This window comes from Hippopotamus amphibius, chromosome 9 (assembly GCF_030028045.1).
Source record: "Hippopotamus amphibius kiboko isolate mHipAmp2 chromosome 9, mHipAmp2.hap2, whole genome shotgun sequence".
Lineage (NCBI taxonomy): Eukaryota > Metazoa > Chordata > Mammalia > Artiodactyla > Hippopotamidae > Hippopotamus > Hippopotamus amphibius.
The window spans coordinates 91,707,371-91,735,293 of NC_080194.1; the positions used below are offsets into that span (position 1 = coordinate 91,707,371).

Consider the following 27,923-nt stretch of genomic DNA (forward strand, 5'->3'; position numbering starts at 1 on the left):
AAGACTGGAGGTACTGATGCCCAAAGACTGAGGGGGAGAGTGGGGCCGGAGGATGCTGAAGGGGTGCACGTATGTTGGCGCGTGTACATGCACTGGAGCACATGTGTGAGGATCTCAGTGCTGTTGGGAGATGCATTACTGGTGGGCTGGTTCTCACAGTGTGGTCCCCTGGAGGCAGGGCCCAGCACTCTGTTTTAACAAGCCCTCCTGGTGGTTGCAAGGCTTGAGGCTGGCTTACATTCACAAACCCCTCTTGGAGGATGGGTTTTTCTGAACACACCTGTGAGCACCAGGCTTTGGGATAATTTGACTTGCAGGTGGAGATTTTCATGTAGGTGTCCTGGCAGCAGGAAGCTCACTCCACTTTCTTCCCTTTGTCCTCTCAGAGCACCCCTGAGTCTAGGGCAGGCACTCTGGGGCACTTAGCAGATATCAAAGGATGACGATGCTGACGGCAGCCAGATATGTCTCCAGCCAAACCCCTGTTTCTCTTTTTTTTCCTTCAAGAACTTTTATTGAGATACAATTGACATACTATAAACTGTATATATTTAAAGTGTACAATTTGATATATTTTTTTCTTATTAGTAATGTATATATGGCAATCCCAATCTCCCAATTCATTCCTCCCAACCCCCCCCAAACCTCTATTTCTCACCAGTCTCTGGCTAGAGCAGTCACAAGGCACCCTTCTCTGATCACAGACAGAAATCTAATCTCAACAGCACAGAAAGCAAGAAGTTCATAATGGGAGAGCCAGGGAGATGGCCTATTCAGAGTGGAAAAAAGCCTCCTGGCACTTCCCCTGAGCAGTTTCCTGGGACAAAGAAAGCAATTTCCTGCCTATCCCTGGCTAATGGCTCCTGGTGTGCAGAGAGGGCAGGGGTGGGTGTCAGGGCCTCAGCGCAACCTGGGGCAGTGTTCGGGGATGGCTGGTGACTGTGAGAGGGTGTCCTTGAGTCACAGGACCATGCTGTTGTGGGAGCCCTGGGGAGCGGGGTCTCCTCATGGGGAAAAGGGGTCAGGAGTGCAGAACCCCTGGAAGCTGTGAGCTGAGGCTGCCTGTTCACCAAACAACCCCAAACAAGTACTTGCTTTGCACCTGGATTTGGGTCCTGGCTCTGCCACTGACCAACTGAGCAACTTTGGGAAAGTTGTTTCATTCTTTTAGCCTCAGTTTCCTTGTCTGAGAAATGGGGACAAAAATAGGGTCTGCATTGTGGGGCTGTTGTGCAGGGTAAATGAGAGTGAAGCAGGAGATAGATGGGCTCCAGGCTAGACATTTACAACTGGCCTCCTGTTCATACTTCTTGGGGCAGAAAAAAAATTGAGTTCCAGGCTGGACATTTACTACCAGCCATCTGTTTACATTTCCTGAGGTGAGAGACAAGTGGGCTCTGGGGTACATATTTATGATCAGCCTCCTGTCCTCACTTTAAGAGCTGTACTTCGAGATCTGTACTTCGATATAAAAACAACAGAAATAGGGTAAATAGCCGGACATTGGACACTTTTATATGGCAGAAACAGAGAGGGACTAAACCCTGTTGAAAAGATCAAGAGATCACATATTTCCCATCCTTGGGGCAAGGGAAACACTACACATGCGCAGAAAGTCTCCTTGGGGTCAAAAGGGCAGGGGACACCAGACCGCATAAATCTTGCCATCCCCCCCAGACACCCTTGCGCTGAAATCCATCTTGGCTGAGGGGTGTTTGTGCACCTAGGGGAGGGCCCTGAGACAAATCAGCCATAGGGTCAAAGCAAGATGATTGGTCAATAGAAAAACAAAGACCCGGAAGACTGCCCTCTTATAAAGGATTTAAACTTCCCAAAGGCGCGAATCTCGCAACTCTTCACCTGTGCATCTTTTTTTTTTTAAATAAATTTATTTATTTATTTACTTATTGGCTGCGCTGGGTCTTCACTGCAGTGCACAGACTTATTGCAGTGGCTTTTGTTGTGGAGCATGGGCTCTAGGTGCTCGGGCTTCAGCAGTTGTGGCATGTGGGCTCAACAGTTGTGGCTCTCTGGCTCTAGAGCGCAGGCTCAGTAGTTGCGGAGCACAGTCTCAGTTGTTCTGTGGCATGTGGTATCTTCCCGGACCAGGGCTCGAACCCATGTCCCTTGCATTGGCAGGCAGATTCTTAACCACTGCGCCGCCAGGGAAGACCTTCACCTGTGCATCTTTCCACATATACTCCGCTTTTCTCATAAATGCTTTACTTTCCTCTATACCTTCCGTCTCCTCGTCAGATTGTTCCTCTCAAGGCAGGCAAGGACTGGGGATTTAGATCCTAGCTGCTGGCCCGCGTGGTCAGCGGTTAGGATTCCTGGTTTCCACCCAGGCGACCAGGGTTCAATTCCCCATCAGGGAACGAAGGTCTCTCTTCCAGCTGCTGTTTTTACAAGCTGCCGCTCACTGCTGCGTGCACCCAACGTGAAGGGGACACCAGTGCTGTGCCAGGCCTGTGGTAGATGCTCAGTTAAAGCTGGCTGTTGATATTTATGTTACCTTCTGAAGGCTCTCCAGACCAGAGAATGACATTCAGTTCTCTTGGTCACTCCCTGAGCCAGCTTGATGAGTTAAGTTGGATCAGTCAGGGTCCCCCAGATATGGGCGGGGTCAGCAGTGTGTGGCACTTTCATCCCCCCTCCAGAGCACCCAGTTTCCTGGCGACAGGCAAAGGTACACAGGTCAGAGCAGGGGGCACGTCCCTCTGACCCCACAGTCACTGCAGTCTTGCGTCTCTGCATCTGCTAGGGCTTTTTGTCACTATGGTCTGCTACAGGGATCCCCACAGGAAAATGGGGATCAGTGACACCTGGCACTCAAGCATGTTGTGTGGGAGGGAGTGGGAAGTGCCTAGTTCCCTGCCTGGCACACGTTAGGTCCGTGATAGGTGTCAGTTAAATTCTCTGTTGGGACTGGTCAACGTGGGCTTGCTGAGTACAGGAAAGTCAAGAAACAAATGTTTATTGAGCAATTGTCATCGCCAGGCACTGAGGCAGGTATTTTACATGTGTTTTCTTTCTTTTCTTTTTTTAATATTTATTTTATTTATTTATTTTTGGCTGTGTCGGGTCTTCGTTGCCGTGTGCGGGCTCTTCACTGCGGTGTGTGGGCTTCTCTCTAGTTGTGGCACACAGGCTCCGGAGTGTGTGGGTTCTGTAGTTTGCAGCCCATGGGCTCTCTAGTTGAGGCACGTGAGCTCCGTAGTTGTGACGCACTGGCTTAGTTGTCCCACAGCACGTGGGATCTTAGTTCCCCGACCAGGTGTCGAACCTGCATCCCCTGTGTTGCAGGATGGATTCTTTACCGCTGGACAACCAGGGAAGTCCCTACATGTGTTTTCTGTATCAATCCTTGTGATAATCCCATGGAATAGAGAATATCAATAATACCATCTTCACAGGTGAGGAAACTGGTGCTCAGAGAAGTTAAGTAGCTTGCTTAAGACCAACAGCACTCGATTCCAATTAGTGACTATCCACACTTACTCTACTACTGTCTCACTGCCTTCCAGAAGAACCCATTCTTTGGCATGGAAACTGTAGACAGCGTTCCGGATCTCTCCACTGAGAAGGAATTATTTGGCAAGGAAGTAACTTTACCAACCTCACTCATTTTGCCCACAGGGGAGTTCTTCCTTTTACCCAGCCTTGACCTCTCCTGCTACAAGCAAAATCCCTTCTCTCTTGTTAAATCTTTGGTCAAGGGCAGTTAGGAACATTTAAATTGTGTGCTGTATCCCCAGCAGTTCTTAGGAAAGAATAGGAAACTGAAAAGAAACATCAGTTAGCTGGTGTCTCTGAGGCCTCCCCTAATGTTGAAGGGGGTGCTGGACTTTCAGGGGAGAGAGGGGCAGAGGACGGAATCCTGACACCAAATTCAGAAGCCTTCAGCCTCACTAATTTAGCTCTTGGGGCCGGTCCTCTCCCAGGCCCTGGTCAGCTTTCTTATCAGCACAGCAGGGCCAGGTGGGGGCTCAGGAAGTCTGTGTCCAGATCTTCCCACTTGGGTACCCGCCAGCCAGTCCTATCTCTCCTCCGCTGGTGGAGGAACCAGATAAGAAAAACAGGTCCTGGATGGAAACTTACAAACCCCTGTGCCTTCCTGGCAGGACTTCTGAACCTGCCAAGTTGATCGGCCTGCAACTCCCTCACTTCTCATTCCAACCTCTGAGCCTCAGACTGCTCTTCTCCCACCCTCCTCCTTCAAAGGTCAACTCTTCCAGGAAGACGGCCCTGATTAGTTCCCCCTCTTGTTCTGTCCCTTTAGGATGCTTCTGGTATTTCCACCTGAATTGAGACATTAACAATAGGCACTCACAAGTACACAGCTTCGTTAGTATTTTAAAATATTTTCCATGCATTTAGGAAAGTGTGAGTTTTCTCAATTCCTCAGTTAGGACACAGAACCACCGAGAGATGGGTGGGGCAAAGGAAGAATGATAGGCCAGTACTCAGGAGACCTCGCTCTGGTCCCCACTGAGCCACTAACAAGCTCTGTGACTTTGAGCCAGCCAGTTCCCCTCTCTGGGCCTTGGGGTCCTAATTTGCAAAATGTTCTCTAAGGTCTCATCCGGCTCAAAAATTCCACAGCTCTGTTTCCTTTGACTTTCCTCCTGTGTCCAGTTCAGGGCTCTGCACATAGAAATCTCTTGTGCCCTGTTTCTTCAAGAGTCTGCCTTTCTGAGGCTGTTTGATCTCTCTTTCTCTCTGTCCCTGGCCTGGGTTTCTGCAGCTTTGACCTGCTGAGTCTGGGAGTCACGGATAAAGCGGCCATGAGAGACGTCAGGGGGAGACCGAACTCTCCTTCTCAGTGCCAGGGAGGGCCTGTAAAAATACAGATGCCCAGGTCCCATCCCTGGAGAATCTGATCCATGGGCCTGGGGTGGGGCCCAGTCACCTTGTTTTAGTCATCTATGGCTGCAAAACAAAATGCTCCCAAATTTTCTATTTCTTTATTCTTTTTGTATGTACGTATTTCTTTATTATTTTAATATCTGGAAGACCCATGTTTCCTGGACCGAGAATCAGCGTGTTGGGCGTCAGTGTTCTCTGCAAGGGCTGTGATCTGAAACTCTTTAAAGAACCACCCACCTTTTGGGGAAGCATTTCTGAACTGCCCGTCACAACCATGTCTTCTTAGACACCGTCGTGAAACACCTGTTTGCCGACTGGAGCTGTCCTGCAATTTGATGCCCCTCTGGATCCGGATGAAACGTTAAATTGTCTTCCTTCTCCATCAGGTGTACAGTTTTTAAACTATCATTGGCATTTCAAGTCTCCTGAAAACAATATGTCAGTATATGCTCCATATTTTCTGTTTAAAACATTTCATTTACGCATGCTCTGAGAGCAGGCGTCCAGGCAGGGCGCCACTCAGTGGTTTATGGTCAGCATCTCTCAAGGGGCTGCCTTCAGCTGGGAGCTCAGCTGGGCTGGGAGTGCCCATGTGGTGTCTGTCTATCTGTCTGTCTGTCTGTCTGTCTCTCCCTCCCCAGGGGAGTCTGACTTCTTCCAAGGTGGATGGCCTCCAAGAAGTGGCATTCCACATATCTAAGGCAGAAGTTGCAGATCTCGTAAGGCTCAGTCTAGAAAGCTAAACGATGATAGTTCTGCCTCTTTCTGTTGCTCAGAACAAGCCACAGAGCCAGTCCGGGTTGAAAGGGGGAGAAAACAGATCCAGTCTCTCAGTGGGAAGAATGTTGAAGTTTCACTGTAGAAGAGCCTGTGGGATGCGAGAAGCCATCTTTGGAAACACAATTTATCATCATTTAAAAAATAGTCTCCTGGGACTTTCCTGGTGGTCCAGTGGCTAAGACTGCACACTTCCAATGCTGGGGGCACGGGTTTGATCCCCGGTCAGGGAACTAGATCCCGCAAGCCGCAGGGCGCGGCCAAAAAGAAAAAGTCTCCAGATGAGTCTGCGGTGCCCAATGTCTCGAACTGTGTCTCAGGGAGCCTGCTTCCCATCTCTCCCTTTCTCCTCCCTGTTAGACAAGGCACAGCTTCAGCCTGCCTCACGGCACTGATATGGGGACTAATTATTGATGCATAATGGTTCTCTCTGTCAATATCATTCCTCTCATTTACGTTTATCACATACTGACTATACACCAATTATATTGGCTAGTGGGGGAGAGGGTTAAAACACAAAACAGACACCCTTCCCATCCTCAAATCACTCACCATGTGAAAGTAAACAACTTCTTCTATTCTCTGGGTGAAATCATTGCATCCCTTCTCCTGATTCCAAAAAAGAAAGTTCTGAGTCAAATTCAGGACGATGATTGTGGATTCTCTTTTCAGCAAGGTGCTGGGAAGGAATTGTGTGCCAAGGGCTATATACATGTTTACGATTAGAGTGAATGGCCAGAATGGTGAGCCTTTTATAGCCATCACCTCCCACCAGCTCCATCTCAGTTTCCATACAAGGCCTGAAAAATGAAAATCAAGAGAGAGAAGGCTTTAAACAGTGGACATCAAATATGCCTCTGGACTGAGAGGCAATCACTTGAACAGCATCATCAAAGAGACGAATTACAGGAGGGTTGAGAGGGATGAAGCAGTTATTGGACCCAGGAGTCCATCACAGACAGAGAGGCAGCGTCTCCATGACCACAACTGGTCTGCTGACCTGCCCAGGATGCCAGGCCTCTGGCTATTGCCATGTTCCCCTCGGGAGAAACACAGGTTTGTCTGTAGGCACCTGATTTTGCCCTGTAGGGAAGCTCCTCCCCTCATGGCAGTTAATCTGCAGGCTTCATGTGACTTCTTTATACAGAAGTTTAACAATCTGCCTGCCCCGAACCATTTTAATTTTTTTCCTAAAATTCAGCTCGAGCTTTGGGGGTCAGGGGAGGGGGGAAGTTGGGGATGAGGAAAACAAGAGGATTCAGATCAGTATTACTTGCCCGGCACATGTGCCTAGACTAGTAGGTTATTGTCTCTAGTTGCAAAGCTGGTTTTTAGACTGCATGGAGGTGCCTGCTGGGTCCCTACAGTTCTTCCTGGCCCCCAGCCTCAGCTACAGCCTCTGTTCTGAGCCTGGATCCAGTGGGTTGGAAGAAAGTGTATGATGATAAATAAGTGTCTCTCTCCACAAACGCTGGCTCCAGGCACTCAGGGAGGGGCGGGGAGTTCAGACGCCTGCTTTTGCTAACAGGCTGTCAGCTTCTCTGTGCATGGGGAAAACAGAAACACGAAGCTATTCTGGTCTTGTCTAGGGAGCCATTATGTATTGAATTTCCAATGTTATTATCTCGAAAGGGCAACATCACTCAGTTTTCTCATTTGCATTCATTGGGAAAAGACAAATGGGTGCATATTTGCAGAGTGGAAAGGCTGGGGGTAGGAGTGGTCATGTGCTCCAATTTGGATAACCAGCAGCTCTGGAAGAAGTGTGCTCATAATTAGAGATCAGCACCCTGAGGTGACGTTACACGCTTACCAGACAAGTTTAAGTTAATCAGGCAGCGACTGGTTTTCCAGACTCATGGGATTGGGGTGAATTTTTCACTTAGAAACAAATCTCACCCATGCTTTGGCATGTCTTGTTTCCTGACATACGTCATAGCTTTCCTGTGGGAAGAGAGGGAGAGATTTTATTTCAGACTTCTCCCACCCTGACTGCCTTTGCTTTCTTCCTTTTCTAAAAATCAAGACCCAGATAAAGATAGCTAAGGAAAGGAACCGTGCAGGACCCCCTCCACGAAGAGAGATGCTGGGATTTGTGTTTCTGATGTGCTGGCTTGTGTCAGGTGTGTGCCAATGGGGCTGTAAGTGGCAGGTGGAGGAGGTCTTCTAGGGGAGGAAGGCTTGTGCTGAGCTTCTGCTTTCTCATGATGAAAGTCTGCTCTCCCCACTCGTATCCCTTAGGGTTGTGTTGGCTGCACAGAACAGAAAAGCAGCTACAGTCAGTTTAGGTACTGGGGGGTGTAGTCGGTGCCACTTCTGATAGACTTGGCCAGGATAGCTGCTGACAGCCTCCGGCAGCCCCACCCTTTGGGGGCTTGGGCCTAGGGCCATGGAGGGCTGGGGCTTACAGAGGGAGCAATGGCCTGGCCTGTACAAACTTCTGTCCCCCGGCCCCGTGTCCTCATCTTTAAAAAAAAATCTCAGCTTGGAAAAAAAATCAATGTACTAAGGAGCTGAGCTTTCTCATGCAACAAGAACTCTGGAATGAGGTTATCCAGATGTTGTTGACGGCTCTTTCTAGCTTCCTGCCCTGCCATCCTTAGTGAGACTTCTTCATAGTTGCAAGGTGGCTGCTTCACCTCCAGGCATCACATCCATGTTTCTGACAAAAAAAAAAAAAAAAAAAAAGGACAAGACATAGAAAACAGACTTAGGGTTACCAAAGGCGAAAGGGGGAGGAGGGGTAAATTAGGAATTTGGGATTAACAGATACACACTACTATATATAAAACAGATAAACAACAGGGTCCTACAGGGAACCAGATTTGATATCTTGTAATAAATTACAATGGAAAAGAATCTGAAAAAGAATATATATGTGTATAACCAAATCACTGCTGTACACAAGAAACTAACACAACATTATAAATCAACTATACTACAATAAAAAAAAAGAAGGACAAGGGGGAAGAGGAGGGGGAGAAGGAACGGGAAGGGGAGGAAGAAGAAGAGGAACAGAAGAAGGAGGAAAAAGAAAAGGGCAAAGGGCAAAAGAGACATATTACTGTGTCTTTCTTAGAATTCTTCCTCAGTACAGTTCCATTCCCGTCTCCATGGGCAGAACTGGATGGTATGGACGCCTCTGGAAAATCAATAGTTTACACTGAACACATTGCAGCTGAGTTAGAAAAGAAAGTTCTGATAGACGGGAAAAAGAAGAGAATGGACCTGGTCTGGGGAACCAGTGGTGTCTGCCATCCTACCCAGTCCCTACTGCTCTACCTATACTTAGAGAAGTCCTGCTTTTCAACCCCGAATGTCAGTGTCAGGGTTACCTGTTCCTCCTCTCCAGGCGGTCTGGCCTGGGAACCCTTCCCTCCTCTGCCTGGGCCTCAACAGCACTAGATTCCTCACCCCTTCATCTTGGGAAGAGAGAACAAAGCAGCTGCATCTCACAGGCTTGGTCTGGGCCCAGGTTACCAGTGCTCAGGGAACCAGTTCTGAAGACCCTTCGGTTAAGCTGAGAGGTTGCTGGCTGGAGAGAGAACAGGGAAGAAAGTGTTTGAAATGCATCTGGAGAGGTGGCTGGGGCAGGATCACGCAGAGTCTCGTGAGCTGCAATTCACTTAAATTCAACCAGTTATAAGTGGGTCACCACGCAAGACACTAGGGTGGGTAAATGGAATAAGATGCCTGGCTAATCCCAAGGAGTTCCCATTCTACTAGGGCCGCACACACATGCAATTAAACACAGTAAAATTCAGACTCTGATATGTATGAGCACAGACGTAGAGACAGTGCACTGACAGCATTAATTTCAATAAGTTGATATTTGAATTTCGCTTTGCATGGTAGGTATGATTCATGCCTGTAGAGAAGGGAGGGAGAGGATGTCTTAAGCAGAGAAGATTACATGAGTGAAAGTTCCGGGGAAGGGAAGCAGGCAATGTATTTGGATAATTGTAAGTGACCCTCTTGGGCTGGGGGACAGCATTTTCAAGAATTGAGGTGACCAGAATGATGAATTAGGGAAGTCAGGGCAGAGAATGAGTCAGGAGATGAAGCAGAAAATGTAGGTGGGTGTCAGGTTGTAAAGACTGAACATTGGATTTTAAGAAGTTGGATTCTAACTTGTAGAAAATAGGCAGCCTTAGAAAGTTTGAATCATATCTGTGTTGTGGAAAATTATTACCAAACAAGAGTTAGCGAGGGCTTCCCTGGTGGCGCAGTGATTAAGAATCCGCCTGCCAATGCAGGGGACATGGGTTCGACCCCTGGGCTGGGAAGATCCCATATGCCACCGAGCAACTAAACCCATGTGCCACAACTACTGAGCCTGCACTCTAGAGCCCAAGAACCACAGCTACCGAGCCCACGTGCCACAACTACTGAAGCCTGCGCACCTAAAGCCTGTGCTCTACAACAAGAGAAGCCACTGCAATGAGAAGCCCATGTACCACAACAAAGAGTAGCCCCCGCTCACCACAACTAGAGAAAGCCCATGCACAGCAGCGAAGACCCAACACACCCAATAAATAAATAAATTTATTAAAAAAAAAAAGAGTTAGCGAAGGGGTGGGGAGACTGAGGCAGAGAAACCAGCAGGAGGCTGGTACCACAGAGGCCTGACCTAGAACAGAAACAGTGGGGAGAGAGGCATGAGGACGGCACACACTTTTCCAGATGAATAACTGAGTTGGAGCAGCGCCACTTCCAAATTGAAGGAAGACATGGGAGGAGAATCAGCTTTGAGGGGTCAGATTGTGGATTAATCATGGGCACTGCTGAGCCCCTGGAGATTACTCGTCTGGGTCTCTGGGGTAAGGACCAGGCCTGAGAGTGTGGGGTCATCGGCCCTAAGTGGGTGGCAAAACAATGACTGTGGATTGGACTGTCCAGAAGCTATGCAGAGCAGAGGACAAAGGGCCCAACACAGCTGCTTGAGGGAGAAACCGAGGAGTTTGAGACAGAAAGATCAGGAAGCGAGGAAGGGATCGGGACCAAGGAGTACTTTTGAAGTGAGCAGAGCTCTTTCAGCCAGGAGTTAGGGAACAGTTCTGTCCTAGGGTCTGGGGACTTAGCATTTGGCCGAGGGTCAGGGAGAACACACTTTTGAATCCCTATAAAGTAAAATGAGTACGAGTGGACCCAAAGCAGCACTTGGTGGGAAGGGTCTGCTCTGGTTCTGCAGTCTGCACCCCAGGATGAAATAGCACCCAAAGCGTCCTGTGTATACTTGGACCTGCTAGGAGGGGCGGGGTCTTCTTGAGTGACTCCTGGTCTTGCCCCTTTAATTTTCCCTGCAGGCCCTCTGCTTCCTGTCCGTAGCTGTGTGACCTGGGTACTGACGTGTTGAAGGTCTGTTTTTGCCACAGTACAAGGGAACCAGGGGCATGTGCTATCCAGATGGAGTTTTAGCTGCACAATTGCAAAATACTTAGCTCAGCACAAGCTTTAAAGCACAGACCAGTCCCTTAAGCTCCCAACAGTTACACTGTCCTTCCAAACCCTACATCTTGGCATGGCTCTTATTCTGGGCATAGGAGGTGGAGGTGGGGGTGGGGAGGGTTTTAGAAATGGTTTCTGTCCTTTTGTGCCCTATGCCCACTGTGGCTGGGCACCCATGCCCCAGCTCTCTCTCTTTGCTCCTTGGCCTCTAGAGAAGCAGGGTTCCCTTCCAGGAGTCCCAGGATCCAAGCCCATTTCTCAGCTTCATATGAGCACTGCTCTCTTGACAGCTCCTGACCTTTGACGGGAGGGTCCCCCACACTGCAAAGCCAGCCACTCCCCCATTGTTGGTTGCAATAGTTTTCTTTTCTTTTTCCTTTGCTTTCCTTTCCTTTCCTTCTCTTTCTTTCTCTTCCTTCCTTCCTTCCTTCCTTCTTTCTCTTTTCTTTCTTTCTTTCTTTCTTTCTTTCTTTCTTTCTTTCTTTCTTTCTTTCTTTCTTCCTTCCTTCCTTCCTTCCTTCCTTCCTTCCTTCCTTCCTTCCTTTCTTTCCTTCCTTCTTTCTTTCTTGGCCGAGTCGCGTCTTCGTTGCTGCACACAGCCTTTCTCTAGCTGTGGCGAGCAGGGGCTATTCTTCGTTGTGGTACGCGGGCTTCTCATTGCAGTGGCTTCTCTTGTTGTAGAGCACAGGCTCTAGGCTAGTGGGCTTCAGTAGTTGTGGCTCAAAGGCTCTAGAGTGCAGGCTCAGTAGTTGTGGCACACAGGCTTAGTTGCTCTGCAGTATGTGGGATCTTCCCAGACTAGAGATTGAACCCATGTCCCCTGCATTGGCAGGTGGATTCTTAACCACTGTGCCACCAGAGAAGTCCTGCAGTAGTTTTCTTAATGCCCTTCAGTGGCTTCCCATTGTCCTGAGAATAAAAGCAGGATTCACTGAGGAATCACCAGGCTGCCTGGTGTGGCATCTTCTTCCTTCTCCAGCCTGTCTCCTCCACTCCAGAGCCACAGCAGCTCCTTTCACACCATGCTCCTTGTGCCTCAGGGCCTTTGCACATGTGGCTTCTGTTCCCATGTCAGAATCATTTCCCAACCCTGCCTGTCACTCCAGTTCCTGGCTCCTTTACCTCATCTCCTTAATACCTCCGGACCCTTCAGCTCGCTTCTCAAATGCTACATCCTCAGGGTTCTGAACCCTGTTTTAATGACACATTTATTCATGGGATTATTTGATCAATCTCTGTCTCGCCCATTAGCTCTAAGGGACCATGACTTTCCTTTCATGGGGAGCCTGGAGCTTGGCCCGGGGCTCAGTGCCCAGTAGCTCCTCATACCAGCAAATGTGTTGAAAGAATGAGGCAGCTGGTGACCTTTTTTTACCGATGGCCACGTTTCATAGGGGCTAGAGGTGTTTCTTCCTCCCCTAGAAGGGAGTCAGGACTCCCACTAGAACCAGCTTGTGTGACTTCATAGCTGTGTCACCCCAAACTCCCTCAGCTGTGCCCCCGGATGGACTGGGAAGAAGCACATTCAAGGGACAAGCCATGGCCCCTGGCGTGTGAATGTAGGTCCTGCTGTCCCTCTGCGTCCTATCGCTGCTCAGGGGCACCTGAGTAATTTGGCCAAACACCTTGGAATTCTCTGGCAAGAAAAGGGCTGGTACTAACAGGTGGCTCGGCTTCGGAGTTCTGACTGCTGGCCTGTCTTTCCCAAATAGGCTTGCAGAGCCTGGGTTTGAAGTGTCCTCACCGGGAGGAACTCGAGGAGTCAACACAGTGAGGTGCAGGACAGCAGTCAAGGCCATCTATCTGGGAGGGACTAATCTACTTGCCTAAGAACACGGGCCTAGTGAGTGATGGGGCATCATCTCTCCTAGCAGAGCAAGAGACGAGGGAGAAGGACAATTGTAACCGAGTCCTCATTTGTAGAAGAAAAGTCAGGGACAAAAAAGGTTACTCGGTCTATGTAAAGTCACATGGATCTGAAAGATCTGAGCCAGGTTTTGGTGAAAGTGCTTTGATTTTCACAGGCACCCCAGGAACTTCCGGACTGGGCCAGAGCCATGTCCACTTTGTCCGAGGTCCTGTGCTCACGGAGTCCGACCTGTCCTCTCGAGGGCTCCCCACACTTTCTCAGTAGCCATTTATGGCTTCCACATTTGTGCAAAGCCTTCTGGAATCCATGTATATTTCCTGCTTTGGGGTTTTGAGACTGGACCATTTAGTAAAATAATTCAATCATCTTGGGTTCGAGCTGGAAGAGGCCTCTGGACTATCTAGTCCATACCCTTCATTTCACAAATGAGAAAACGGAGGGCCAGGGCTGGGGGTGCTGAGGTAGGGCTGGGACTCTTCCTGGCAGTACCCATTGTAGCAAGGTACCTCGGGGTTTGTAAGGAAGTCCCTGCAGCCCCTCTCAGGCTTGGACAGTTACAGCCTCTCTCAGGAACCCCCCCCCCCCCCCAATCCGGTCGATACCCCTCCTGGCTCAGGCTGGGTAGCCTCATGGCCGGCAGCATGGCTTCCTGGCTAGCAACCTTGGGGCCAGCCCTTGCTGTGTCCCCGGTTTCCGCCAGTGCCTGGCCTCGGGCCCTTGCTGGAGCCCTGCTCCTCACAGCGCCTGCCTGCTTACCGAGCGCTCACAGTGAGCGCTGGGCTCAGCCTCCCAGGGGTCAGTGTTCTCACCGTCATTTCACATGGAAGGAAACTGAGGCTCAAGAGCTCCCTTCAGTGCTGTGCGCTGCGTCACATCACAGGTGGAGTTGCAGAGCTAGGTTTTAAATCTCATTCAGTTTGTCGTCTCGAATTTGGACCCGAGGCGTGGACTGGGGAGGGGGCAGTACCGTGACCCGGCAGGGGCAGCATGAGGGGCCCCGACGAGGGGGATCTGGGCAGCAAATCTGTGGTTCCGGCGAGTCCCGCCCCCAGCAGCCCACCTGGCCCTGGCGGAAAACGACAACTCCAGCCGGAACCAGCTCGCGCGCCTACGGCACAGCCATTCATGCGTTAGGTGCGCATCCCCCTTAATTGCCAACCTCCCAATTAACGTGGGTTGCTGTGTCTGGTGCTGGGTTATTTTCTCGTATTTTTCCGTCCCCACCGCCACCCCGAGTTTACTATGTCGGAGAGACGCTCGCTCTGTCATCGTGTTTGTTTCCCTCCCTCCCCACCCTCAGCAGAGGAAAACCAAAAAGCAACAGCTGGCGGCGGATACGCGCCGGCTCTGCTCCCCCCCTTCCCCCGCCCGGCGGTCTCCTGTTGCGTCTCCGCGCGGCCTGGGCTTTCAGAAAGAATCCCTCCCGCACCCGGGAGCGGCGGCGGCGCGCTCGGAGGGGCGGGCAGCGCGCGGCGGGGAGCACACCGGACGGTGACCTCGCGGTCTCGGGAGCCCAGCCCCGGCCGAGCCCCCGCCCACCACTCCCCACCCCTGCTGGACGCGCCTCTCCGGCCCGCCCCAACCCTTCGCAGCAGGGGGAGGCGGGAAAAAAGCGAAAGCCTCGCCCACCGCCCTGCCCCCAGCCCCGCCGCTCCCAGGCTCCTCCGGACTCGGCACATCCTCCCGGGATTGTCTCGGAGGGGACCGCGCCGTGTAGGTAAGCGGCTGCGGAGGCGGCAAAGTTGGGTTCTTCTTCCGAGGAGGGAGAGCGGCTGCGGTGGGGACCGATCGCCGGGCGCCGGGATGCTGTCAGGGTTGGTTTGTTTGGGTGGGTGTGAGAGGTTCCCCGCCCGGCAGCTGCCGCTTGGGCGGCGGAAACCGGGCAGGGGATGGAAACCCGGAGATGGGCGTCGGAAGAGAAGAGGGGCCGCCGAGGGGAGGCAGGCGCTGGCGGTCGGGGGGGAAGCTGTTCTGGAAAGGCGCTTGCTGCTGCCTGGAGCTTGGGCTATGGTTTGGGGAGAAGGGGAAAGGGCTGCTCTCCGCTGTGTCCAGGGGGAGTTTTCCCTTTGTTACTCGGAAGCTGTGGACTCTTAAGTGGTGTGTGCGGATGTGAAGACAGGGAGGTGGCTGGCTGTGTGTGTGCACACATGAGCCGTACAAAATGGAACTTGGCGGCTCGGTGCTTGGGGGACAGGGGGAGCTGGGGCTGGGCAGTGGGCACCAGGATGGGGGTGAGAACAGGTAAAGGAGGGCTGGGGTTCCAGGGCGTGGGGTTCATGAGAGTGTCTGCATCAATTTTCCTCTCCTCTGGTCTAACCAGTCCTGGCTTCCTCCAGGGGCCCTAATCCTACCCGCCCCCCATTCCCTCCTTTCCTGGTACCCAGCCCTCTTTCCCCAGCAGGGCTGGCCCTGGCACATCCTTCCCCATTGTGTCTCTTGGGCTTCCATGGAGACTTAGAAGGGCAGCCTGGGGCTCCTGCGGCTTGCTCCTGAGCTCTTACAAGTGGTGGCTGGTAAAGGAAGCACCTCAGGGTGGGAGCAGGGAGCAGCGGTGCTGGAGAAATGGGCCTGGCTAGGCCCCTGCTGCCCACCTCCTGACGTGGGGGCTGTGGCTGCCAGGGCTTCGTGCCAGGAATGTGGCCTCTGTCTCCACTTCCTTTGTCTCCTTGGCGTCGTGCTCTCTGGTTGGGCCCACATTTCCAGCTTTGGAGATGGATCAGTGGGCGGCCCACGTCTTCTGTGGAAGGACCCCCACTCTGGAGGCCCAGCGCCCTCATGTGTATGTGTGGATGTGTATATCTGTTTCTGCAACTTAGCCTTTTTCACGTGACCTGCCTGGGAGTTGCCATGGAAACCCTTCTTCAGTTCTCAGCCTCCCTCCTTTTCCTGCCCATTCCTCACCTCTATATCTCCTCCCCTCCCCCCAACATGGTTGCTTAGATACTGGTTGTCCCTGACTTCTCTGGGTAGGAGACCCTGGAGAGCTACCTTCCACCTCAAACTGATGTGGCCCCTACCCCCTCCAAGCCTCCCAACATGCAGTACACATCACCAACACACCCCAAACATATACACACTTGCCACAGCACCCCCACACTCACACACACACCCTGCACATCCTATTTGCCGCACACACTGCCTAAACACACCACACACATACATCATACTACATACACATCAAATACACCATACATATACCACACCCAACACACCATCCACAATGCTACACATACACCCTGTCGTTGCACTGTGTTTGCTTTCACTTATACGAGCAATAACATATACCATTGCTTCTTCCCCCAACACACACACACACACACACACACACACACACACAGTACTTCTTCTAAATAGGTCTCCAGCTGCAAGAGAGAGGGCAGTTTCCTAGCTCTGTGCTGAGGAACATGTAGGGGAAGCCTCAAAAAGGCCAGAGGAAACATCTCCCCAAGCACCCTGCGGAAGAAGGTGGAGAGCAATGCACTTCCACATTCCCTCACAGGGGAGCCCCTACCCTAGGTGCTAGACACAAGAGGCTGGGAATGGACCACAATATCAGTCTTCCCACAGCTGCTTTCTACCTGCCTTGACCCTAAGAAAGCCTGAGGCTCCTGGCGCCTCCTAGGAGACTTGACTCGGCCCGAGTCTTGCTGCCTTATAGAGGATCAGGCAGCTCCGGGACCAGCAGAAGGCTCTAATCCTCCACAGAGGAGGGAGGAAAGGTTGTGACTGTTAGGAGAGAGGGCAGGGCAGGGAGAGGAGATGGAGCCTTGATAGGGGCTGGGAGGAGAGGGGAGCCAGAAGAGAGAAGCCAGGTGTGTTTAGAAAGTGTAGGTAGGGTGATGGCGGGGAGGGGGTCCAGGCTATCCTCTCTCCCCCAGATACACTTTCCTGCTTTTTCCTTGGCTCCTCCAACCACATCTGTGCTTCTAGGAGAGGAATTGGGTTTGCAAAGGGCTCCTGGATTGCCAGGGCTTTTCCAACACGTGTAGCTTCTCTAGGGGTCTGGAGGTAGACACTGGAGGCAAGGGTCTCCTTCCTGGCTGCCTGGTGATCTTTGGACTGACGGAGGCCCCATTTCACTCCATTATTCAGTGAATCGTTTTAAGTACCTACTGTGAGTTCATTGCTAGGGTCATGAGGGTGAGGAGGAAGACACAGTCCCTGACCTCAGAATCCTAGATTTCTCAGAGCCGGAAGGGGAACATCCAATCAGGACATCATGTAGATGGGAAAACTGAGGCTTGGAGGTCACACACCCAGCTGTGGCTGAGGCCTCTGACTCCAGCCAGGATTTGTGACCCCCCACCCTTCCTGTCCCATATCACTTGCCTTCTTATCTTTATTGCCAGCAATCCTCTGGGGACTGGGATATCCCTTCCAAAGTGTGGGAGCCCTAGTGGATGGAGAGCCTGCTCCATTCTATTTTCTTGGAGAATGTGGCCAGGAGAGCAGGGAGGAGAAGCAGTTCCCTAGACCCTGGAAACTCCCCACAGCCATAGTGAAGCCAGCCCACCAGATCCCCCCTAAGTCAGAGCCTGTTGGACCTAGCTGGCTGCCATCTGGCTGGCAGACTGTGCCAGGCAGCCCCCAGGACTCACTGTCTAACAAATCACCCACCAGCTTCTGCCCGAGCGCCCTGGAGGAAGCAGACCAGTCATGACAGGCACAGCCCCTGGAGGCAGAAAGCCTGTAGCATAAAGGTAATGAACCTGGAGACACAGACCCAGGTTATGGTCCTGGCTGTGCTCCAAGGGAAAGTGCATTCATCCCACAGATATCCTTTTGGATGCAAACTGGGTTTCTGGTGAAAGTCAGAAATGGTTTAGACGGATCTCAAGCCACTGAAAGCCCCCCCAGTTTTAGACCTCTGTTTCCGCCTTTGTCAGCAGAGGGGTTAGAGTCCATGATTTCTAAGGCATTTCTTCCTCCCAATTTTTGTAGATTGTACGGTCTTGAAGGAGATGCCTTTTCTCTCCAGGTGCTAAACTGTACTTATAATTTCATAACATAGGGTTGCAGCTGAGCTGAGCAGGAAAAGGGCCGGTCTCCGGTCACTCCAGAGAAGGCCTTGCCTTTCACCCCTCAGGATAGGAGATGCTTAGGAACCTGAGACCGAGTTTTCGTCTCTCAGACTGCAGCTGCTGGTCCCACCATGTCTACCTGGTCTGTTCTGCCAGGATGAAAACTGGGGCCGGGTGGAGTCTTGGGAGATGTGGTCTCTGGAGGGGATGAGGTCCAGGGCCATCATTTGGTGGGTCTATGAATCCTCTGGACGGAGAGGCTTGCGCCAGCCAGAGAGCATGACAGGAGGCTCTGGTCAGGGCTCTCCGACTCTAATGAGAAGCAGGATATTTCTGGCCGAGACAAAAGCTTGGAACCAATTTGGCAGCATCTTCTCTGCTCTGGAATGGGAAGGAGGAAGGGAGACTCTGACCTGGGAAAGTATGATGTCAGCTTGGAACCCACACAGGAACACGCTTGTTACAAAGATGCTTGGGGGAGCAGGAGGGAGGCTCAGGACGGGGGTGGGGCCCAAGGGACCAGGCTGGGGCCATGGGAATGTGGCTGCTGAGCTCAGAAGAACTGATTTGGGGCCAGGGATGAGGGAGGATCTAGTTGGAATGACAGTGACCCCCATGCAGCTGGAGGGCAAAGCCAGGCCTGGGAAGGGACCAGAGGCAAGGTCTTAAATTCATACAAGCCATCCCTTTAACAAATGTTAACGGAGTCCCTCTCCTACGCCAGGCCCTGTGGGCTTTCCAGGACCCACAGAGCTGTGAGATGATGGTTTCTTTTACCGGAGCCCCCCTGCTCAGGTAGATCTACCCTTTAGCCCTGTCCCTCCCCCTCTCCCCAGCTGACCTCACTCGCACCTCCCACCGGCAAGGCCCTGCAACATTCTTCTTCAACAAGCAGGGCCCCCACCCCTCATCCCCGCACTCGCCCCTGTGCGGCCACACTTGTGCACACTCTCCCCTTCTCACACACACATAATCTCCATACCTAACACACAGGCACGAGCTCACAGGTTCCCGCGCACCCTCTCACCTCTCCCCACCGCAGTCTCTCACCCAGACCATTGTGACGGCCACCTCCCTTCCACTTTCTCAGCCCCCAGCCTTTTACCACTGATCCTATGGGCCAGTATGTCTGACCTCTCCATGGCCTATTTTTGTTTAATTAATTAATTTATTTTATTGGCTGTGTTGGGTCTTTTTTTGCTGTGTGCGGGCTTTCTTTTTAGTTGTGGTGAGTGGGGGCTACTCTTCGTTGTGGTGCGCGGGCTCCTCATTGCCGTGGCTTCTCGTTGTAGAGCACGGGCTCTAGGCGTGTGGGCTTCAGTAGTTGCAGCACATGGGCTCAGTAGTTGTGGCTCATGGGCTCTAAAGCGCAGGCTCAGTAGTTGTGGCGCACGGGCTTAGTTGCTCTGCGGCATGTGGGATCTTCCTGGAGCAGGGATCGAACCCGTGTCCCCTGCATTGGCAGGTGGATTCTCAACCACTGCGCTACCTAGGAAGCCCTCCATTGCCTATTAATGAGGACAGGTGCCTGGCACTGACGCTCGAGGCTCTCCGGAACCTGGCCGCAGCTGCCTCTCCAGGCACCTTCTCCAGATGGTCTTCCCAAGCCTTGTGCTTCTACCCTCTGCCTGCATCAAGCCCTACCAGGAATGAGCTCACTCCAGCCTGCTGCGTAGGGAGTGGTGACCCTTGGTGATGCACAGACTTGGGGTCTAATCTGGGTGCTGATGCTTCCTAGTTTTCTTAACTCTTCTAAGCCTCAGTTTCCTTATCTATCAAATGAGCATGGGGATTGAGCAGGGGGTGGGGTAAGCTATGTCAAGTGCTTCTTGGTGCCTAGCACATATTAAACACTCAGTAGATATTAGCTGCTATAATAATAATGACATTATTATTAGAATGACATTATTATTGTTATAGCATCCTTTGAGGCCCCTCTCCAGTGCTCATTCTTTCAAATAGCTTCTCCTAATTTCCCAGTAAACAGACAAGCTTTCTCCCTCCTGGTGCCCATGAAATGCTCTATTGATTCTTCCCACTGGGCCCGCATTTAGCTATTTATGTCCATGCCTGCTCCCCGTACCCGCTCCTACCTCATCAAAGGCAAGGTCTGCTTTTTTCCCAGACAAGGCCTGGTACAGTGTCAGACGTGGAGAAAGCCCAGAGAGCATCTGATCTGTGAACTGAATGCATGCGGGGGAAAAAGTCCTCACCCACCAGGGCATGGGGAAAGCCCACTTGTCCCTCTAAGCTGTCTCCCGCCTGTCACTCCTATCCAGGTGTGCACTGCACAGACGTAAGGGGTACATCCCTTTATGCCCTTGTGTCATCTCAGTCTGCTTGTTCCTTTGCTAGAGTCTGAAAACTAAGAGTTTGATCCCCGCGGGAGTCTGGGAGGTGTTTAAGGGCTGAAAGCAATGGAGAGAAGCTGATTCATCCCAGTGGGATTTGACGGAGACCTGGAGAGCTGGCAGGAGGAAGTGGGGGGAGGGGAGCACTGAGAAAGTTTTAAAATTCCTTTAAAAGTCTACACAGATCCTCAGGTTGTTCCGGGCTTAGACTGGATTATGACTAAAGGCGTAATGATACTAAAGTGTCCATTCATTCCTTCTTCGGCATTTACTGAGCAGCTACTATGCAAAGTGTTTGGGATTCAGAGATGCCAAGAATGTGCCTCTGCTTCCAAGGAGTTCACAATCTGATGGGGGAGACACACACACGAGTGATGGTGGTACCTGGAGAGAGGCATGGGTCTTGGCTCTGCGGGAACTGGGGCTATGCGGCGTGTGGCAGGAGGGAGGGGACTGTGTGATTCCTGAAGCAGAGACAAACAAGGTCGGGTAAACCTCTGTGTATGCACGTGACCAGGTCGGGTAGGTTTCCAAGTATGCAGTCTGGGTCAGAGTTCATCCCCGTGTCATTTCCACCCCCAAGCAAGACAATGTGAGCACAGACAAAGCGCGCTGTAGGTTCAAACATGCCGCCCAGAGCTGTGCTTTCAAGGAGGTGGGCTGTTGGGTGGAGAGAGTGGACGGGGCCGGTCAAGCTGTCTGCTGCTGTGGTCTGGCTGTGCGCAGGGTCGCATGGGCCTGGCCCCGGGGCCTCTGGCCCTGGCAGCGCTCCGCGTTCCTGTTTCTGCCTCTGAGACTGTTTGTCTGGCCTCTCTTGAATGGGCCTTTGTCAGTAGGCTGTCCACCATCCAGACTCCCTGGAACTGGACTGAGATCCCTTCGGGGGCCGGGGCGTGGGCCCTGGGCTGGCAGGCGGCAGGCCTGGTCCCGCTCCCTGACTCACGCTGGACACGTGTGTCATCGGCCTGTGCCGAGGCTGGCCGCACAATGCTGCCCTGTGTGCCTGCCTCGGAGGGCTGTTCGCAGAAGCCCACAGGGTGCCGGCTGGGATGGCGCTGCAAAGCCTGTCGTAGTCTGCAGGGACAGTGGAGGGGGGCAGCAAGGCCCTATGACCCTGCCGGTGGGCCAGCTTGGGGTCTTTCCAGGGAATCTTTTTAGAAACCAGGCCCGTGTTTGTGATGTGTGAATTGGGTGTGTCTGCTTCTAAGGAAAGGGGCTTATTTCTTTTCGTGGTCAAGTCTTTTTTTTCCTTTTCCTCAGAAGTAATTCCACATTAAAGATAAAGGTGCCTCTGAGTTTAAAATACTACGTTCTCTGTGCGTGATAAAGGAGTTTGTCTTTCCCACGGCCCCTGTGCAGCCAGGCTGGACTGGGTCCGGGCTCACGCAGTGGAAAGAGCTTTAGTCATGGGGACCAGTGGGCCCAGCCTGCAGCCTCCCAGCTGTGGGGGGGCCCTCCTCCATGAAGGAAGGATGGAGGGGGCAGACCCAGAGATGAGGCTACACAAGGAGGCCCTGTGATGAGAGGGGCCTGGTAGGAAGGGACCACCCTGGTGGGTGTCAGCAGTGATGATCTGAGCCGGAGGCCCCAGCCCTGCTTGTAGGCTGTCCAGCCGCCTTGGAGCAGTGCAGGGCATTCAGTCAAGTGACAGCAGCCGCGGTGAGCCTCTCTGCTTATTAGAATCTCATCACCCTCTGCTCTCTCCTCAGTCCCAGGCTTTGACTTCTCTCTGCTCTTCAGCTCTTCTCTGGAATGTTGTAGTTAGATTATTAAACAGAATAATTGATATTTAATGCTTATTCGATGGGCATTTAATATGCAAATCAAGGCAACACGTGGCATTTTCTTCTGCAGACCACAGGTCCATCAGCCACCTCTGGTTGGGCCCAAAGCACTTGTTCTAAAAGGCAGCTTTAAAAGCCTTTGCTGGATTTTGGCTCTGCGGTTCTGAACCACAGAAGCCCAGCGCCTATTACAGAGGCATCAGACACCACCCACAGGGCACAGGGCTCCACGCTGCTTGCCAGGAAGGTGAGCAGATGTGGGAGTGATAGGCTGGAGCTGGAGAGCTGTTTTGTTTTTAACTGAATTAAAAATTTATTAAATTATTTTTAAGAGACTTTTTTTCAAGAAGAATTTCAGATTTACAGAAAAACGGAACAGGTAGTACAGAGAGTTCCAATATAACTCCCCTGCACAGTTTCCCCGATTACTGTCTTACATTCGTGTGGTACAATTGTTATAATTGATGAAATAATATTGCTATATATTATTCTTCAGTAAAGACCAATGCTTTATTCGGATTTCTTTAGTTTTTCCCTAATGTCCTTTTTCTATTCCAAGATCCTATCTGGATAACCACATTCCATTTAAGTTGTTATGTCTCCTAAGGGTCCTCTTGGCTGTGACGGTTTCTCAGACTTGCTTGTTTTTGATGACCTTGAGAGTTCTGAGGAGGACTGGTCAGGTATATCGCAGGAGATCCCTCAATGGGAATTTGTCTGATGTTTTTCTCATGATTAGACTGGGCTTACAGGTTTGGTGGAGGAAGATCACAAAGCTAAAGTGTGCTTTTTATCACGTCAGATCAAGGGTACGTACCATCAGCATCATTCATCACCGTCGATGTTGACAGGGCTGGGTTTCCAGTCCCTTTTAGTGCCCCCACTTCAGCACAGTTCCAGGGCCTGGTGATCAGAGCTCACCTTGAGACCAACATCAATCTATCAACCAGCACTCGCTGGCTGTTGGCACCACCCAGCTCTTACAAGTGACGGGGTGGCACAGAGAGTTTTCAGCCAGGAGAACCTTATTAGAAAGGGCATTAAGCCAGAATATGCTGTGTGGCAAATCAGTGCTAATGACGGGTCACAGGTGCTCTTTGCGTCTGGAGAAAGACATCTACAGTTCAGCCCATCGGCTGGAGTGGCAGTTGGACAAAGATAGCATTTCTCAGCCTTGGCTGCGCGTTAGAATGAGTGGGGAGATTCTAAAAATTACTGATGCCTTAGTCACGCCCTCGGAGTTTAGAGTTTGATGGGACGTAGCTGATTCCCATTATTATGAAAAACCTCTCCATGTAATCCTAAGGTGCAGCCAGGGTGGAGAACTGGAATAAACAGGGACGGGAAGGGCATTCTGAGTGGCGGGAACAGAATATACAAGGGCCTGGAGATTGATACACACCTGGTAGGGGATGGGAGTAGACCATCTTAGCTGAAAGTAATGGGAGAAAATACTGAAAGGGTAGAAAAGGGATAGATTCAGGAGTATTTATATGCCAGGATAAACAGCTTTGATTTAAAAAAAAAAAAAAAAAAGGACACGGAAGCACCATGAATACACTTGAGTTTGGGAGAGACGTGATCAGCAGACACGTTAGGTGGATTAAATCATACAGTAAGCAATGTCCAGGACGGATTACAGGGAGGGGGTGAAAGATGGGTGCAGCTACTGCAATGTCAGGCAAGCTACTACAACAGCCCAGGGGAGCAGTGATGAGGGTCTGAACCAGAACGAGCAGTGGAAGAGAAGATTATGGAGGTGCTGCGCGAGTAAGCCTGGCTAGGACTTTGCTACAGATAAAACGTGGAGTTGGGGAGGTAGGGAGGAAACCCTGTGAAGCCAGTCAGACTGTAAACTCCATGAGGCAGGGAGGGACTGTGTTGCTGCAGCTCCCCCAGCGATGGCTAAGGGCCTGGGCAGCAGCAGGCGATCTGTAGATGTTTGTTAATTTGGTTACTGGGAGGACAATGATGCCAGGCTTTCCAAAATTACCCCTTGTTCCAAAATTACCCTCCTGTTCTCCACCAATTTCTCCACCTAAATGCAGGCAGGTCTCAGCTGCTTGGAAAGCAATCTGATTAAATAACTCAGGCCGAGATGTAAATAACTGTTAGGATTGGAAGTATTTGCCTTTTAAATGAAGCATTTGGTGGAATTAAGAACTCTCTCCTTGGGAGAATGTTGCGGGTGTGGATATATTTTTGAGTAGGGGTGGTCTTTATTTCAGTTCTGCACCTTAATCTGATTCTGAGCCGTACCAGAAAAAAAGGGGATGTGTAGCTTGGTAGCCTGCTCTGAAAGGCCGTCAGTCGCCAGGCTGGTAGTTCTTGTGAACCTAGTTCCGATGGACAGGATCCCCTACAACTGGTCTAGGATGCTGTCTACCTCCCCACATAGATACACTGATGTTCCACTGGGCAGAGAGCAGCAGGGTGCCCTGCAGCTGCTGTGGGCAGGCTGGGGAGGCAGAGAAGAGAGCCCCTGCTGGTGCTGAAGCTCAGCTGGGAGTGATGGGATGACCTGTGAATAGCTGGGCTCCAGTGATGGCTGACGGATGTACCAGGCCTCCTCCCGCCTCCTAAGGGGCTCCAGGGTCCCAGCCTTCACATCATTCATAGCGGACAGAACAGAGTTGGGCAGGAGACTGTGAAAGGGAAAAAATGACATAATGTGTGCTGAAGGGACGTAAAGCTGTATAATTTTATTTGGGTTATTCTCTCACCGTGGTTTTTCTCCCCCGGCCTGGGTAAGAACACTCCCATCCAATGAGCCCTGCTTGGTCCTGAGTCAAGGTCAGCATCTTGATTTCCCTTAGTCCCCATGCATTGCCGCACTTGCCAGGGAGGAAGCAAGGAAGAGCGGAAAGAGCCTAGCATGTGGCGTCCACAGAATTAGGAGCCGATGCCAGCTGTGCCATGGTTAGCTGCGGGGCCTGGGACAAGTAACATAAGCCTCTGAGCCTCACCTACTCTCATCTGTAAAATGGCAGTGATATCCAACATCGCCTGCCGTTGTGATGTTCCTTTGAGCTAACGCTCGTGAAGTTGTTTGGTAAGTCAGGTGTCTTACAGATGCTTGGTGTTATCAGCATCACCACCATCACCGTCATCATCCCCTTCAGCCACCATAGGCAGGGCGTAGGGGCAGGGTGGGTGGAGCACACAACACAGTTGGTCCCTCTTTGTCTTACGACAGCCGCAGGTACACTCAAGGGTCCACGGCTGAAGGACAAGAGTCTCTGTCCTGATATATCTTGCTCCAACCTCCCTTAAACCTAAGAGGCAGGTGGACCAGGGTGCCCTAGACACAGCATCCCAGTCTAGCAGAAGTCTGCTTGGCCCTGCCTAGAAGTCTCAGGGCCCTGGCTTCCTAGGGAGGCACACTGAAGGGGCCCCTTGCGGGAGGCAGTGGCTTCTCCTGGAAGGACTCTGGGTTAGGAAGAAGACTAGGCGTGCTGACCAAGGGGTGGGGTGCCTGAGGCCCTCCGGGGCTAAGCCTCAGGCCCCTGGACCTGTCCATCAGGCTGCTTGGACAGCAGAATCCCTGTGTCTTCCCTAGGGCACCTGCCCTGTAGCCAGGGAGGTGTGTGAGATGTGTTCTCCCAGGAGCCGCAGCTGTCTGTGGACTTGCCTCTCCACACCCTGCCCGGGGCATTTTCCTTTCTCTGCTCTTTGTAGCACTAGTGTGACTGGGCAGGCCGCGCATGGTGGAGGTACCCGGGCAGCCAAGAATGGAGGCCCAGCTGGGGCCTCGTGGGGAGGAAGACAGCGTGGAGCCTTGCTTGATGTTTCTGCAAAGCAGATTTCTTTTCTCAGCAGTCTCCACCTCTCCTCGCTTTGCCACTGTGTCCATCTCTTGCTCAGTTTCTGCCAGGTGCTCCTCCCCTTGGCCAGCCTCCATTCTGTCCTGCAGCCTCTTCCTTTCTCTTCCCTTTGCCTGCCTTTCTCACACTTCTCTTTGGGCTTCTCCCCTGTTCAGCTTCTCTTCCTCTGGGGTTTCTTTCCTCTTCGGTCTCGTGTCCTCTCTGTTTTGCTTCTGGGTCTCTTGGTGGGGGCTCTCCCACTTTGGGCTGGGAGGATGTGTCCCCGTCCCTGGCTGCCCCAGGCAGATCTGTGCTCCCCACGCTGCCTGTCGGCGGCCCTGGGTGATGCAGCCTGTTTTTCTGGAGGCAGGAGAGGGCAGTTGCCCTGGGGAGCCTTTTGAATCTGTAAAGCCCTGCTCTGCCTGCTTCCGCTGTGGGCTGAGGCCTGTCCCCACCTTTGTCATGGGGACGCTGGAGCCCTACTGGGGTGAGAGACAGTTAAGGAGAGGCAAGGGAAGTGAAAAGTGGCAACTGGGGTCTTTCCCCAGCTGTGTGCTCTGTTTCTCTTCCCTATTTCCCAAGAGAAGCTAGAAAATAAAGATGGAAGCTGCGGAAGGAGTTGGGGGCGTGATGATATTAATAGTATCAAGAGTTGATGCTTAAAAAGCGGTTGCTGTTTACCAGGCAGAGCGCTCTGCTGTGACATGGTATCTCTTCCCTGCAGATGACCTAAGCCCACCTGCATCTGGTTGGGGCAAGGCAGGGATTACCATTTCCTAGAGCCAGCCTGCGGGACAGGCAGGGCAGCGCAGTGCTGGGCTGGGAACAGACCAGCCAGGACCCTCTCCCCATCTCTTCTCCCTGCTTCTCTCTCCTGCCAGCTCTTCACCCGTGAGCTGCTGCCTGACTTCTCCCCGCCAGATTCCCCACCCTCACATTTCACAGCTTGGTTGCTTTGACCTTACTTCCCTTGCTTCCAGACGATGTGACAACCCCTGGAGGAACACTGAAGTCTCAAACCCAGTCCTTTTAGCAACAAGGGAGGGGCTGCAATTGGCAGCCCCTAGTAGACCTACAGGGTTGGAGTCAGGGAGGAGCTGTCTCCCCTCCAAAAGGAGATGGCAAAGGGACAGGTGCGGGCATATGATAACTGCCCATGCACAGAGGCTAGTTCATCTAATTCTCACAGCTCCCGAGAGGCCTGTTACTGTTCCCATTTTACAGTGTCATAAGCAAAGGCTCTGAGAGGTAGAGTGACTTGTTCAAGGCCCCAAAGCCACTGAGTGGCAGAGTCAGGATGGTGGAGTGGTTCAAAGCGAGGACTCAGGAGCGAGGACTTTAGACAACTTGCTTAACCTTTCTGGCCTCAGTTTCTCTATCTGTATAATGGGAATGATCACAATCAGAGCCATTTCCTAGGACAACTGTAAGGATTGAATGAGTTAGTACATGTAAACCACTTAGAGCAGTACTTGACATGCCATGAATGCCTAATAAATGTTAGGTATTGTTATCACAGGGCTTTGCAGTTTACAAAGAACCTTCACATATATCATCTCACTTGACCTTTATAATAGCCTTGGAAAGTGGGCAGGGGAGTTGGCTGATCCCCCACTGCCCGGATTCCATGCTCTCACCTCTGACCTAATCAGCTGCACAAATTGCATACTCTGTTACAGAAGAAAACTCACCCTCTCCAGGGAACAGCTCTGGATCCAACAAGGGAATAGAAATTCTCTCTTGGGGGTGAGCTGGCAGGCACTGAATTCCGCTGCCTTTTTTCCCTTGTTACTATGTATGAAGCCGGCAATGCTAGAGGGTGCAATTGGTAAATGTTCACCCAGAGGCAGGAGCCCCCTCTTTGCAGAGTTCGGGGGACCGAGCCTTGCAGCCTAAGCCCACTGGACTGGGCCAGGAGCAAGGAACAGGGTGGCAGCTGCCTGCGAGGTGAGCCCTCTGGGAGCAGCAGCGCAGGTGGCCCATCGTGGCCCTTTGCCCCT

At 51.8% G+C, this 27,923-nt stretch overlaps 1 protein-coding gene across 2 annotated transcripts in view; it reads left to right on the forward strand.

Moving 5' to 3' along the window:
• Positions 1 to 14,496: 14,496 nt before the first annotated feature.
• The window catches only part of FXYD6 (FXYD domain containing ion transport regulator 6), a 38,315-nt gene continuing 24,888 nt past the window's right edge, over positions 14,497 to 27,923 (forward strand). Inside the window, exon 1 of one of the 2 annotated variants that reach the window (XM_057695843.1) lies at positions 14,497 to 14,681. The gene's annotated coding sequence lies outside the window, so the exon portion shown is untranslated. The remainder of the gene's footprint in view (positions 14,682 to 27,923) is intronic. The other variant, XM_057695842.1, reaches the window with a different exon arrangement.